Source organism: Lontra canadensis, unplaced genomic scaffold, assembly GCF_010015895.1.
Source record: "Lontra canadensis isolate GAN:19392208 unplaced genomic scaffold, GSC_riverotter_1.0 scaffold32, whole genome shotgun sequence".
Classification (NCBI taxonomy): domain Eukaryota; kingdom Metazoa; phylum Chordata; class Mammalia; order Carnivora; family Mustelidae; genus Lontra; species Lontra canadensis.
Genome location: NW_022631026.1, coordinates 19,857,690 through 19,873,357, shown reverse-complemented (window position 1 = coordinate 19,873,357; position 15,668 = coordinate 19,857,690).

Below are 15,668 nucleotides of genomic sequence, written 5' to 3'. Positions count from 1 at the left end.
AAACTGGGTAAACCTGGATGGGAAGTTGTGCCCCACCTACTTGACCCTTAGGTTCATGTTACTGAGTCACCAGGGGTGGTTTCTGGGAGCCCAAAAAAGTGAAAGGAAAACCCCAGGATCCCCACATATCTTCCCCATGGCCTGCCAGAATGAAAGGTATCCCTCCAAGAGAAAGAGATCCTTTGGGTTAACATTATTTGTTCCTAAGTCCTCATTACACTTTGTACGTATGTGTGTCTTGTACGCTTGTTCAGGGCATTAGATGATTGAAATAGACCCCTGTCAGGCTAGAAGGAAGGGACTATCCACTGTGGACCAGAGAAGGCAGGGTCTCTTCTGGAAGGTGAGGTTCATGGTCGAGCTTTGCCTTCCTTCCATTACCCGAACAAAGTGTATTCCATAAAGTGGAAACCCGGACTGTTGGAAGAGTTCCAAGGAATGGGAGAAGAAGACTTTCTTGGCTCTGGTTACAAAGGGAGTAGCTCTGGAGAAATAAGTGGGAAGATGGCACATCCCCAAGGAGGAGACAAAAGCCAGGACATGAAACCCAGGAAAAGTGCCCAAAGTGACACCAGGATTCTGAGACTAGCATAAATATCATGAGACCAGAGGTCAGTGGGAGATTTGCAGGCTCTGAGACTAAGTTAACTATGATATAGTAGAAACCTTTCCAATCTAGGTTTTTTGGGCCTATTTTAATGCTGCTTCACAAGATCAATTTTTTTTTAAAGATTTTATTTATTAATTTGACATACAGAGATCACAAGTAGGCAGGGAGGCAGGCAAAGAGAGAGGGGGAAGCAGGCTCCCCGCTGAGCAGAGAGCCCAATGCAGACCTCGATTCCAGGACCCTGGGATCATGACCTGAGCCGAAGGCAGAGGCTTTAACCCACTGAGCCACCCAGGCGCCCCCACAAGATCAACTTTTTAAAAAAAAATTTTTATTTAATGTTCTAAAGATTTTTTTTTTTAATTTTTAGGTAATCTCTACACCCAGCATGGGACTTGAACTCACAACCCGGAGTACAAGAGTTCCATGCTCCACTGAATGAGCCAGCCAGGTGTCCACAAGATCAGATTTTTTTTTTTTTAAGATTTTACTCATTTATTTGGAAGAGAGAGAGAGTACAGGAGAAAAAATAGGAGCAGGAGGGAGAGGGAGAAGCCAGCTCCCCACTGCACAGGGATCCTGACTTGGAAGGATGTCGATCCCAGAATCCTGGGATCATGACCTGAGCCAAAGGCAAATGCTTAACCAATTAAGCCACCCAGGCACCCCAAGATCAACTTTTAAATCAACTAACAGAGATACACAGCACACTTAAAATATGCTTACTGTGGCATGGTCTTAGGAGGAGAAGTAGAGAACAAAGACACAGTTTCTCCCCTCACGGAGGCTACTAAGTAACTGGAGAGAGGAGAAGAAGGCCTGAGAAACCCCTAAGGAACTGTGCAACCGATAGAATTTTTTTTGTTTCTCTTTTAAGCCAAAATTAAAATTATCATAACTCCCTGAGCAGACACCAGCTGGGCAACAGTAAAAGAGTTAAGCATCCCAGGCGGAGAGGAGGGGCTATCCTGGGACCCAAAATTGTTTCCTGCTCATCCGTAAATGTGGATGATCCTTGTGTGAACTATCAAATAAACTGTAATATTCCTAAAAAAATAAATAAACAAGACAATGAAGACCATATCTAGTTAAATATTGAACTATGTGGGTTAAGGGGTCCACAGGCTCTCAAGAGGTTTTAGGTGCTGAGAAAGTTCCACTTGTCACTGGACTGAGGGCAGAAGGGAGGGCAGGCTTTGGATAGCCAAGCAAAGGGCATTCTGGACAGGGGAACAGTGTGGGGAACAGGCAAAGAAATCATCACCTTCAAAATCACTCCCCTTTCTCTTGAATTTTAACGTTTTCAGAGAATCTTCCTAGCCCTGATGTATTTTTTATTTTCCCAGTAGTTTTAAGCATTTGGCAGAACAGAGATTCCCACTCACAAGGGAAGTGAGAACTGGAGAGTACCTGTTGCTCTTGTTTGCTGTCTCCCATCTTCTGCAACAGGGACCCCATTTTTCCCTGGGAAAGCGCTTTCTCCACTCTCAGACTCCCAACCAGAACTGGCCCACTACTTACCACAGTACTTCAGGGAGGGGAACGTGATCCAAGCCCACCAATGAGAAACATCCAGAACCTTTGCTGGAACACCTGAAGAAGAAAAAAAAGCCAACACAGAGAAGTGAGCCATTACATTTCCTTTTGTAAGCCAGTTTGAATTTAGTTTTTGTTACTTGCTATTGAAAGAGTCCTGATTCGAGGGCACCTGAGTGGCTCAGTTGGTTAAGCATCCAACTCTTGGTTTCCCCTCAGGTTATGATCTCAGGGTTGTGAGACCAAGCCCCACACTGGGGCTCTGCAATGGGCAGAGTCTGCTTAGAATTCTCTTCCTCTGCTCCTCCTGCACTCGAGAGTGCTCTCTCTCAAATAAATAAACAATAAAATTTTTTAAAAAGAGAGAGAGAAAGCGTCCTGATTCAGAAAGCTTAGAAGTATATTTAAATTCAGACAGTCAATTAACAATGGGGAACTAGAATATAGGTTTTTTTGTTTCTGATCCTGTGCTCTTAGACAAAGTGTAATGCTTAGAGTCCATTAGTGTGGCAGACAATTATTAAGTCTGGTGGGGCCAGGCCAAAAGACATGCTAGGGAAGTTGGACAAAGAGTGGGAAGCCTGGGGCACCTGGGTGGCTCAGTGGGTTGGGCTGCTGCCTTCAACTTGGGTCATGGTCTCAGGGTCCTGGGATCAAGTCCTGCATCGAGCTCTCTGCTCAGCAGGGAGCCTGCTTCCCTCTCTCTCTCTCTGCCTGCCTCTCTGCCTAATTGTGATCTCTCTGTGTCAAATGGATGGATAAAATCTTAAGAAAAAAAAAAAGTAGGAAGCCCGACAATGCTCTGGAACAACTTAAAAGAGATATTTAAAAAAAATAATGGCACAGACCGAGTTCTGTTTCCTAACATAGAGGATGGTTATAGCCCATATACATTCATGCTAAATTAGGCATATATGTTTTGTAAGTTTTTCTGAATACACGGTATACTGAATAATTTTCTTAAAGATTTATTTACTCATTTATTTGAGAGAGAGAGAGCATACACACGCACATGAGTTGGGAAAGGGGCAGATGGAGAGGGGGAAGCAGACTCTACACTGAGCAAGGAGCCCAAAGCAGGGCCGGATCCCAGGACTCCAAAATCATGACCTGAGCTGACGTCAGACACTGAACAGACTGAGCCACCCAGGCACACCTCCCCCCAATAATTTTTTTTAAAGATTTTATTTATTTATTTGACAGAGATCACAAGTAGGCAGAGAGAGTGGGGGAAGCAGGCTCCCTGCTGAGCAGAGAGCCCAATGCGGGGCTTGATCCCAGGACCCTGAGATCATGACCTGAGCCGAAGGCAGAGGCTTTAACCCACTGAGCCACCCAGGCGCGCCCCCCCCGCAATAATTTTTTTAAATGAAAAAGAAAATAAATAATGTGGCAGGACTGGTCTATAGAATGGGGTGGAAGAGAGAGACCCTGGCATCAGAGACGCAGGAAGGAAGCTTGGTTCTGAGGCGGAGGCTTGGGATAAGGAAGGTATGGAGTAGAAGGTGGGGAGGAATAGAGATGGAGGGGGATGGGAAAAGTAAGAGGTACTTCCTGAGTGAACGAGAGCATGAGAAAAACAAACTCCAAATACTGGCAATGATGGCAGAGACAGGGCAGCTGTCAGAGACAGGGGGTGGGGGGAAGGTTGGTTTCATTTGGAATCCACCCAGGTGGGAATGCCCAAACTGTCATGGTATCATTTGGATGGAAGGAACGGAAGCCTCCTCCAGCCAGCTCAATTGGGGAACTGGAAAGTCAAAGAGGCTCTTCGCTCTGTATCTCTGGGTCAGTGGGATCTTCCCCCTGCTCTTCTCTGCCTCTGCAGACCACTTTCTTCTGTTTTCCAGGAGGGAAGGCACACCTGGCAGAAGAAGCTGGAGCGCCCTGGGAACCCCACAGGGAGGCAAGGTTACTCTCAAAGCAGCTGAGAGGAGCGCCAGCAGGAAAGGCTATTAAAAGTGTCTAGAGGTAGGGGCGCCTGGGTGGCTCAGTGGGTTAAGCCTCTGCCTTGGGCTCTGGTCATGATCTCAGGGTCCTGGGATCGAGCCTGCATCGGGCTCTCTGCTCGGCGGGGAGCCTGCTTCCTCCTCTCTCTGCCTACCTCTCTGCCTACTTGTGATCTCTCTTTCTTTCTGTCAAATAAATAAATAAAATTAAATTAAAAAATTGTCTAGAGGTGACCAACTGGGTGACAAACAGGTCCTGATGTGGGCAAGCTCTAAGGCCTGTGTTCGAAGAAAGCAAGAGAAAAGAGAGGATGGTTTTAGTCTGGGAAGGAGAGGCAGGGGAAGACCCGAGCCCAGCAGCGCTGCTGTGCATGAGGGTGCGTGCGAGAGGGCCTGTGGCCAGTGACATTCTCCCCAGGATTCTTGCTTTCCCATCCCCACGCCATCCCCACCCACTCCCACTGCCCTGCAGCCTCCCTTCCTTCACTCCAGGCTCCTTAAAAGCTGCCCCAGTGCCTCGCAGCTTGCTCTGCTGGGACGCCTTAAAGTGCTAGCGAGGTCCCCAACTTTCTGGTTGGCGCTAGCCAGGCCCTACATATCCTCTAGTTCATTCATCCTTCATTCATTCATTCCTGCAGAGAATATTCGTTCGGTGCCAACTACTTGCCTGGTGATGGGGATATGATGTTGAGAGAGATGAACGAGGCAGAGGGTCTCTGTAGAGATAGGGGAACCTCTCGCTCCCAAGACGCCACGCGCTCATCGCGCACGCACCTGCGCACCTGGGCACGTGCACACATGCGCAGACGTCCGCGCTTGATTTCCGGGGCAGAGCCTTCCCAAGGCGTGGGTCCGGGACCCCAGCTGCCCGGCGTGTGATCTCTGTGGGACGCAGACAGATGGAGAGGAAGGTCAGCCTGTAACTTATAAGAGGCAGCTGGGGAGGAAGAAGGGTCAGGCATTCCGCAGGGGGCACCCCAGATGTACACATCAGCCACCTGGCCATTTGCTAGTGGCCTTGGAAGTATGTAACTCTGAAGGGCAGGCACCCCGTGGAGAAGAGCATCCTGCCAGGATCTCAGGTTCTGGGCCACTTCAGGCAGTTCTGGGGGCAAGCGTCTTTCCAGAAGGCCAGGGAGGGACCCAGGGACCTGGTTCCAGCTTGTACATGCCTGCTAAGTCGTATTCCTTCACTGAATCCTGGCGTTCTCCTTGGAGCATGAAGCTCCCCGCCTGGAGAGGGGAGTCTCTGGGCGGGACCCTGACGTCCTATAAATGCAAGGTGCCAGCGACTTAGGGCTCCAGTTGGTTGAACATGCAAGGGTTTTGGTGATGGAAGATCCCAGAATTTTCCTTTCTTTCTCTTACTGGATAATTATACAAAGTAGGAGCACCTGGGTGGCTCAGTGGGTTAAGCCTCTGTCTTCAGGTCTCAGGGTCTTAGGATGGAGCCCTGAATGAGGCTTTCTGCTTAGCAGGGAGCCTGCATCCCCCTCTCCCTCTGCCTGTCTCTCTGCCTGCTTGTCTTTGTCAAATAAATAAAGGAAATCTTTAAAAAAAATTATACAAAGTAAATGAAGAATAAAGAAGAGAAAGAGAAAGAAGGGAGAAGGAGAAAAGAAGGAGCAGATAAGGAAGGAAGAGGTAGAGAAGAAAAGCATTTCTTAAAAAAACACAGCTCTGATCACAGTATTTCCCCCACTTTTAGTAACTTCCCATTGCTCATGAGGTAACTACAGCCTTCTTTACTCTCTCCCTGACCTCCCCACCACTTCCAGTCATATGGAGGTTCTGGGGCCTGCTTGGGTGTGTTCACATGTCTTGTGGGAAATTGCCCCATGGTGTTGCAGCAACTGAAACAGGGAGCGCCATAACGGGCCCATCCTAAGGAGCATAGAGCTACAGAAAGGGGGTTTTAGTCCTGGCTCTGTGACTCTAGGACCATGGGAAAATTGTGGTCTCTAAGACTCCTTTTCTTCACCTGCTCAGTGGTCAGGACAAATGATCCCTGCCCTGCTTCGCTGGGTATTGTGGGGCTCAGGTGAGATAAAAAGCCTAGAAACCCTTTGTGAATTCTCAAGTACTGAACAAATAAAGGATTGTTCCTACTACCGAGTGAAGTACCTCGAGAAGTGTCAGCGGCCTACCCCTTTCCTATATCAGCGCTTTTCTAATAACCCTCATGTCATGAGGGTTATTAAGCTTTATTTAAGCTTTTCCAAGTACTTCTATGTACATGTGTCCCTTGTTCTTTTTTTTTTTTTTGTTAAAGATTTTATTTATTTATTTGACAGACAGAGATCACAAGCAGGCAGAGAGGCAGGCAGAGAGAGAGAGAGGAGGAAGCAGGCTCCCTGCAGAGCAGAGAGCCCGATGCGGGGCTCGATCCCAGGACCCTGGGATCATGACCCGAGCCGAAGGCAGAGGCTCAACCCACTGAGCCACCCAGGCGCCCCATGTGTCCCTTGTTCTGACTCTGTCATGGTGCAGGAGCTGGGCAGGGCTGTCCCTTGCTGGGCCTATCCAGGCACAGGCTCAGAGGGGTGAAGTCACCAGGAGGCCCAGTGTCACAGGGCACACGGTCGCCGAGCCAGGCCAGAGCTCAGGTTTCCTGATTCCAACTCAGAGCCTGCTCCCAACTCCTGGGGCCACGCCGCTCCCCGCTCATAACAGCTGTTGTTCTCTTTCAATTCTAAACCTTCAGAGGGTACAGACAGGATCTTCTAAGGGGATTAACTTCCCCTTGGCAGTTAGCATGGCCTTTGGGTGGAACTATTGCGGAGAACCCCAGAACTTTTACCGGAGACACAGGCTTGGGTTTTGAAAACCTTCTTGCCCTGGACTGTGGGCATTTGTTCCAGCTCCTTTGTCACTCCTCTGGGACAGCAGTCAGCCACCACTCAGGCCAGAGGTGCGCATTTGGACCACTGTGCAATCCTTCCTCCCAACACCATTTGATGTCTCCCTCTCACAGCTAGAGAGTGTATTCCGTGTCCAGCTGCTGGGCTGGGCAGAGGCAGAGAATCACACACATGCTCCCTGACTCACAGTGGGAGAAACAGCATCGCATGAGAAGCAGCAAAGAGTATGGTGTAGTGCCCTGGGGTGCGGGGGAGGGTGACAGGATGACCCTCCAGGATGAGAGACACTATGAGGAGCTCAGAAAGGCAGAGATCCCTGGAGACATGGGGAGACATTGAGGAAGCTTCCTGGCTGAGGACACCCGCATCTTCCTCCCCCATGGCAGTCTCTGTGTCAGACTGAAACATTCGTGCACTTTGTGAATCACACCAGGAAACCGCCCCTGCAACATTCCAGGATGCAGAAGCCAAGTCCTTGGTCTGACTGCCGATTGGCAGTGGTAGACCCGGGCAAAGGTCACCAGACTGGGCAGTCTGCAGTTGCAGGAGTCTGTGCCTTGATCAGCACGGGTCAGATGAGGCAGAGAGAGTCGGGTGCTTTTCCTGTCAAGGTCAAATGCCAGAGTGGCCAGAGTTTCGCCTCAGCTCAGGTCTCCTGACTTTCTCCTGTAGGCCCCTCCCAACTTAGGTGATGATGGCAAGCTTGGCTGACAGGCATGGGAAGAACCATATGGAATTCAGGAGCAGAGCAAAGCTAGAATGTTAGGGGGCAATACCTCCCACCCCACCTCACCCTCACTTCCTTTTCCTGAGTCCCAGAGGGCTTGGATGAGGTCGTTCCCACATTTGAAATAGTGTTTGAAAAGAGAAAAACAAAAGGGTCACCTTAAATGGGCAACAATGGAGAGAATGTTCTGAAATAAATTATAAAGTGGCTGCCATCTAAAACAATAACTGAGCAGAGAGCCTGATGCGGGGCTAGATCCCAGGACCCTGGGACCATAACCTGAGCCGAAGGCAGACATTTAACCAACTAAGCCACCCAGGCGCCCCAACAATGGTGCTTTTAGAGTCTAGGTGATGGTTGAGACTTCACTGGCAAGCTGAGAATGGGACAGACAGCCAAGACTGACCCCAGCACCTGCCGGATCTCACTGTGGTCGTGCAGACACTCCCGCAACAGATGCAAGATAAAGGTCGGACTATGTCCAACCAGATCATGGGAAGGATTGATGGCATGAGCAGTCCCATTGACGACCTGGAGGAAAACAGTGAGAACCTCGTGACACAGGCTGGGGTGGAAGAAACAGCAGATGAAGACAAGATACCTGGCACACCAAAGAGTTGAAGGTTGCTAATTTACACTGAAATCCTGAACACCATTTTTACAACCCAAGAAAAGACTGAAAGGCTTTTTGAAGCAACTGCTGTGGGTAAACAGGTTTTCTATGATAAAGTGCGCATTCTTCTATCATACACTGTCTAGTGAGTTTATACAGTGATTCCCCCCAGTTTCTTGAACATGGTAACTTCACATCTTGGACCTTGGTCAGTTATGCTGCTTAATATTAAACACCCAAACTTGGCAGGTTCTGTATAAAATTGTCAAATTTTTTGGTGTAAAAAAATATTAAACAACTGTTTTAGAAAATAATATAGGAAAATATCTTTGTGACCTTGGGTAGAGGAAGAGTTTTAAAGATTTTTTTTAATTTGACAGATAGAGATCACAAGTAGGCAGAGAGGCAGGTAGAGAGAGAGGGGGAAGCAGGCTCCCCGCTGAGCAGAGAGCCCAATGTAGGGCTCAATCTCAGGACCCTGAGATCATGACCTGAGCCGAAGACAGAGGCTTTAACCCACTGAGCCACTCTGGCGCCCCAGAGGAAGAGTTTCAAAGCAAAACATGAAAAGCACTAATCAAAGAAAAAGATTGAGAAATATGTCTGCATTCAATTTAAGGAACCCTGGGTAGAAAAGGGCATCATGAAAAGAAGAAAACAGCCACAGAGAAGATGGTTGCAACATATATAAACTACAGAAAGTTCAAAGCCAAACTATAAAAGAACTCCTATAAAACAATAAGAACAAGACAGGTGGAGTGCCTGGGTGGCTCAGTGGGTTAAGCCTCTGCCTTCGGCTCAGGTCATGATCTCAGGATCCTGGGATCAAGCCCTGAAAGGGGCTCTTTGCTCAGCAGGGAGCCTGCTTCCCCCTCTCTCTCTGCCTACCTCTCTGCCTACTTGTGATCTCTCTGGCAAGTAAATAAATAAATAAATCTTAAAAAAAGAACAAAAAAGAACAAGACACGTGATTCAGCAGAAAAATGAGCATGAGGAGTGCCTGGCTGGCTCAGTCAGAAGAACATGAGACTCTTTTTTTTTTTTTTTTAAGATTTTATTTATTTATTTGACAGAGAGAGATCACAAGCAGACAGAGAGGCAGGCAGAGAGAGAGGAGGAAGCAGGCTCCCCGCTGAGCAGAGAGCCCGATGCGGGGCTCGATCCCAGGACCCTGAGATCATGACCTGAGCCGAAGGCAGCGGCTTAACCCACTGAGCCACCCAGGCGCCCCGAACATGAGACTCTTGATCTTAGGGGTGTGAGCTTGAGCCCCATGTTGGGCACAGTGATTACTTAAAAATAAAATCTTAAAAAAAAATGAGCAAGAGGGGTGCCTGGGTGGCTCAGTTGCTCCTCATCTGCCTTTGGCTCAGGTCATGATCCCAGGGTCTTAGGATCAAGTCCTGCATGGGGCTCCCTGCTCCACGGGAAGCCTGCTTCTCCCTCTCCCACTCCCCCTGCTTGTATTCCTTGTCTCGCTGTCTCTCTCTCTGTCAAATAATAAAACCTTTAAATAAATAAATAAATAATAAAGAAAACCCATCCATAATTTCAAAAAAAGAAGCAAGAGGTATGAAGGGGGCAATTCACTAAAGAAGATATAAAACGTCAGCAGGCATATGGAAAGATGTTTAACTTTGTTTGCCATCAGGGAAATCCAGATTAAAGCCACAATGAGATACCAAGTATCTAAAATGAAGAATGCCAGTATTAAGTGTTGGTTCTGATGTGAAGCACCTGGAATGCTCATATACTACTGTCAGTGCAGCCTGTTACACCCACTTTGGCAAACAGTTTGACATCACCAACTGAAGTCGAAAGTTACTTTCTCTATGACCCAGCAATTCCAGGATACATGCAACAAAAATGGGTTCAAAGCACACAGGAGACATAAACCAGAATGCTCACAGCAGCATAACCTGTAATAACCCCACATTGGAAACAATGCAAATGTCCACCAAGAGTAGATGATAATTTGGGGGTGCTGGGTGGCTCACCCAGTTAGGCGTCTGGCTCTTGACTTCGGCTCAGGCCATGATCTCAGGATCCTCGGATCATCCCTGCGCATTGGGCTCCACGCTCGGTGGGGAGTCTGCTTGAGGATTCTCTCTCCTTCTCCCCTTACCCCTCCCTCCTCTCATGCTCTCTTGTTCTCTTGCTCTAAAATAAATAAATAAATCTTTAAAGAAAAGAAAAAGAGTAGGCAATAGGTGATAGAGTTACACGATGAAATATCATACAGTAATAACACTATACACAACAGACACAACATAGATGAATCTATCAAATAAAAGAAACAAGAAAAAAACTAGATACAAAAGAATACATACTGTATGAATTATATAAACCTCAAAAATGGGCAAAATGGAGGCACCTGGCTGGCTCAGTTGGTAGAGGACATGATTCTGTATCTCGGGTTGTGAGTTCAAGTTCCACACTGGGCGTAGAGTTTACTTTAAAAAACAGGCAGAGGGTGCCTGGGTGGCTCAGTTGGTTAAGCTACTGCCTTAGGCTCAGGTCATGATCCTTGAGTCCTGGGATGGAGTCCCCCATCGGGCCGTCTGCTCAGTGGGGGTCTGCTTCTCCCTCTGGCCCTCTCCCTTCTCATGCTCTCTCTCAAAAAAATAAATAGAATCTTTAAAAAAATAATTAAAAGTAAATAAATAAATAAGTAATAAAATAAAATAAAATAAAATAAATAAGCAGAACAAAACCATACTCTTTAGATGGTAAAAGAGCAACGAAAAGCGAGCAAGTGAATAATATGAAATCAGGAGTGGTTACCTTTGAGAGGAAGGAGAGAAATGGGATGCCAGAGGGTCCTGCAGGGAGCTCCTGGGATGCCGGGAATGTCCTGTGTTTAGCCTGGGTGGCTGGCACAGGGATGCTGGGGTTTTTGGAGGTTTTTTTGTATTTTTTAGGTGGGGAGAGGATATTGTGGGTTTTTTTTAATTTTTTTTAAGATTTTATTTTTATTTATTTGACAGACAGAGATCACAAGTAGGCAGAGAGGCAGGCAGAGAGAGAGAGGGGAAAGCAGACTCCCCGCTAAGCAGAGAGCCCGATGTGGGGCTCGATCCCAGAACCCTGGGATCACGACCTGAGCCGAAGGCAGAGGCTTCAACCCACTGAGCCACCCAGGTGCCCCGAGGATATTGTTTTATAATAATTCTTTAAACAGTATACTCAGGCAATGCAACATTCTGAATGTGTTTTTTTAACTGGACTATATAAAATTGCCAGTGTCAACCATTTTTAACAAACAAAATGGTAATTTCAGATGGTTCAACCTAATATTTCACAGTAAAACCCAGTTTACATGAAGATAACCAGCCATTCAAAATGATTATAAGGCCATTAATAACTACATTTGCTAAGATTTATTTATTTATTTGAGAGAGAGAGAAAGAGAGAGTGCATGTGAGTGAGTGGGAGAGAATCCTCACGCTAGCAAGTGGGAGAGGATTCTCACTCCTGGCTGAGTGCGGAGCTGGATGCAGGGACTTGATCCCACGACCCTGAGATCACGATCTGAGCCCAAGTCAAGAGTCACACACCCAACTGACTGAGCCACCCAGGCGCCCATGATTTATTTATTCAACAAATGTTTCCTGAAGGCTTATTATGAAGCCAGCACACTTCTAGGCATTGGACTAGAGAATTGAATTCTGTCATGGTGCTCGTGTTCTAATGGATTTGGAAACACAAGTGAACAGAGTGGAGGAGAGAGGCCACAAGAGGCCACGGGAGGAAACGCCCGCGGACAGAAGGAGCAAGTGCACAGGCCACATGACTGGAATGTGCTCGTGGAACTGAAGAACAAGGAAGCCAGTGTTCCTGAATCAGAGCACAGCAGGGCAGAGTCTGTGCACATGAAACGGGAGAAGGAACCCGGGACCCATCACAGACAGCCCCCGTGTCCAGGCAAGGGACTCTGGCTTTTATTCTGAGAGTGATGAGAGGCCACTGGAAGGTTGAGAGCAGGAAGTAGTATGATTTGATTTATAGAGAAGAAGGAAATCTGGCTGTTCTATAGAGAAGGAGAAGGAAGCAGGGATGCCTGTTAAAATGCTACTGCAGTGTCCAGGTGAGAGAGAAGGTGGCATGGACCACGGTGGCAGTGGTGGGAATCAGGACTGGTAGATTTTATAGGTAGAACCCAGGTAGGATCTGTTGATGGACTGCATGGAGAGTAAGCAGAAAAAGAGTTGATTATATATATATAAATTTAAATATAAACATATTTATATTTATACTTATATTTATATTTCAGTGAATGAGAGAGAGAGACAGAGAATGAGGGGGGAGGAGCAGAGGAAGAGGGAGAGAGAATCTCAAGCAGACCCCTTGCTGCATGTGGACCCTGACACGGGGCTTGATCTCACGACCCTAAGATCACAACGTGAGTTGAAACCAAGAGTTGGACACTTAACTGACTGCATCACCCAGGCACCCTGGTAATGTATATATATTTTTTTTAAAATTAATATACACCATTCGGTATGGTCAAAACTCTTCCAAACCTGTTCTTGCAACACCTGGCTGGCTCAGTTGGAGGAGCGTGCAACTCTTGATCTTGGGGTTGCAAGTTTGGACCCCACATTGGGTATAGAGATAACTCAAAATAAAATCTTTAGGAGCGCCTGGGTGGCTCAGTCAGTTAAGCAACTGAATCTTGATTTTGGCTCAGGTCATGATTTCAGCGTTGTGAGATGGAGCCCCAAAGCCGGCTCCACACTCCACGCAGAGTCTACCTGAGAATCTCTCTCTCTCTCTCCCTCAGCCCCTCCCCCTGTTTGCGCACATGCCCTCTCTCCCTCTCTAAATAAATAAATAAAATCTTCAAATAAAATAAAATAACAAAAAAAAAATAAAATCTTAATGGGGCACCTGGGTGGCTCAGTGGATTAAAGCCTCTGCCTTTGGCTCAGGTCATGATCCCAGGGTCCTGGCATCGAGCCCTGCATCAGGCTCTCTATTCGGTGGGGAGCCTGCTTCCCCCCTTCTCTCTCTGCCTGCCTCTCTGCCTATTTGTGATCTCTGTCAACTAAATAAAATCTTTTAAAATAAATAAATAAAATAAAATCTTAAAAAAAAACAAAACATGTTCTTTAAGTATTTTCATGAGAAGCTCAAGTATGGAGAAGTAGAAAAAATCCAGTTGGGGATTGATATTTTCATCAATGAAAATTGATATTTCATCAATGGGTGGTTAACACCATTTAGAAAGCCAATGTTGATTACACATAGTACAAATGACCACAGGAGATAAGGAAAGAAAGAGACACCCCCCTGCCCCCACTGCGCCACTCTGCCCCAGGCCTGGAGAAGGCAGAAGAGTGTTCACTGGGGACGCAGGAGTTGATACATGTGTTGAAAGAGGGAGGGGGATCTGGTTCAGGTAGGGGTCAGATGGAAAGCAGAGCCTCGGGCCCAGTACAGAGTGACAGAGAGAGTACCCACTTTGGACTCAGAGACAATCAGCTCAAGTCTCAGGACTGCCAGGTACCACTGGATTAATGTGAAAGTTAAGAGAAAACCTCTAGGGGCCCCTGGGTGGCTCAGTGGGTTAAGCCTCTGCCTTCAGCTCAGGTCATGATCTCAGGGTCTTGGGATCGAGCCCTGCATCAGGCTCTCTGCTCAACAGTGAGAGAAAACCTCTGTGATCCACCTATTAAGTGCCCAATAAAGGGTAGCTGCTAAGGACAGTGTTTTTTTAATATTCAGATTTTTTTTAATTTTCAGAATTTTCTATATTTTGAGTGGAGGGGATGGGAAGTTGAATCCACTCCCATTTACCAGAAAATACAGCAGGTAAAGGAGAAAATAAACTGTTGGGGAAAGGAGAGCTGCTAGTAATCTAGACTTGGACACAGCTGGGGTCTCTAGTTAGATAAATCTCAGAGTGATGACTACTAGTCCAGAGACTTAGAGCTCCTTCAATGATTCTGTCACATAGTCATGTCTCCCTCTGCTGGCAGGAGTTGGTTTTGCAGGGTAACCCCAAATCTCAATGACTTGGGTCTGAAAAATTGGCAGGCCCCAGGATTACTAAAGAGCTAACACTGCCTTCTTGGTACAATCTCACCCTGACTGGTTCCTGGGACCACAATGGAAGAAGATGATTTTATGGGAATCCCCTGGGAAAGAACTGTCATTGTCACCGAAGACACAGGGAAGGGAGTTTCTTCCTCCCACGGAGCCAACCATAGGTCTCAACTCCTATGAAACCGTTACTCAAACCAGGACTGAGAAGCAACCATCCTGCCATGTCCACAGGAAGCTTGCCTTGTGGCACAGGAGACAGACGACCAGAGTTAAAGGTTTGGAGTCTGAAGACTGTGCCACTTGACGGCAGGATGTCCTTTCCCTAGTCCCTTAGCCTGAAGCTTGGAGTCCTCCTTTTAACGGGATACTAAAATTTGCCCCTCTCCTCAGCCTGACTTGGGGATTAAGTGAAAAATACATGTGATAATACTTTGTTAACTGTAAATCATTCTATAGATATAAGGTTTTTTGTTTGTTTGTTTTGTTTTTTGCCATTGCTTCTTTGTCTTCCCTCCCCATTTTCTTGCCCTGAAGGTCTTGGAACATTCATTCATTCATTTGCATAACAATCGATTCTGATTACCTAAAGTGAATATAGTAGTATCATGCTAGGTATGGGGAAAGGAGACACAGAGACAAAGAGGATAGCTCCTGTCTTCAGGGGGTTCGTATTATAGGGAGAGAGACAGACTCAGGTAACCATAGTATGAGATAGACTGTATGAGTAGTATAAGACTAGTTAAACAAGGGGCGCCTGGGTGGCTCAGTGGGTTGAGCCTCTGCCTTAGGCTCAGGTCATGATCTCAGAGTACTGGGATCGAGCCCCACATTGGGCTCTCTGCTCTGCGGGGAGCCTGCTTCCCCCGCTCCCCTCTCTACCTGCCTCTCTGCCTACTTGTGATCTCTCTCTCTCTGTGTCAAATAAATAAACAATATCTTAAAAAAAAAAAAAGACTAGTTAAACAAGGAGCTATACAATTATGAGGAAAGCAAAGATTAATTAGAATAGATAGAATTAGGGGAATCAAGGAAGTCTTCCCAGAAGAGGTTATATTCACACAGGGCTTTCATTTACTTATAAAAAATATATTCCTGAGCACATGCTGTGTGCCAGGAACTGGACTAGTCATTGTGGATGCAAGAATGAACAAAACAGGGGCACCTGACTGGCTCAGTTGATGGAGCATGAAACTCTTGATCTCAGATTCATGAGTCTGAGGCCCACATTGGGCATAGAGTTTCCTTAGGGGGGAAAAAAAAAAATGAATGAAACAGTCATGTTATATCTTCACAGAACAACAAAAGTGGGCCAATAATTAATTTA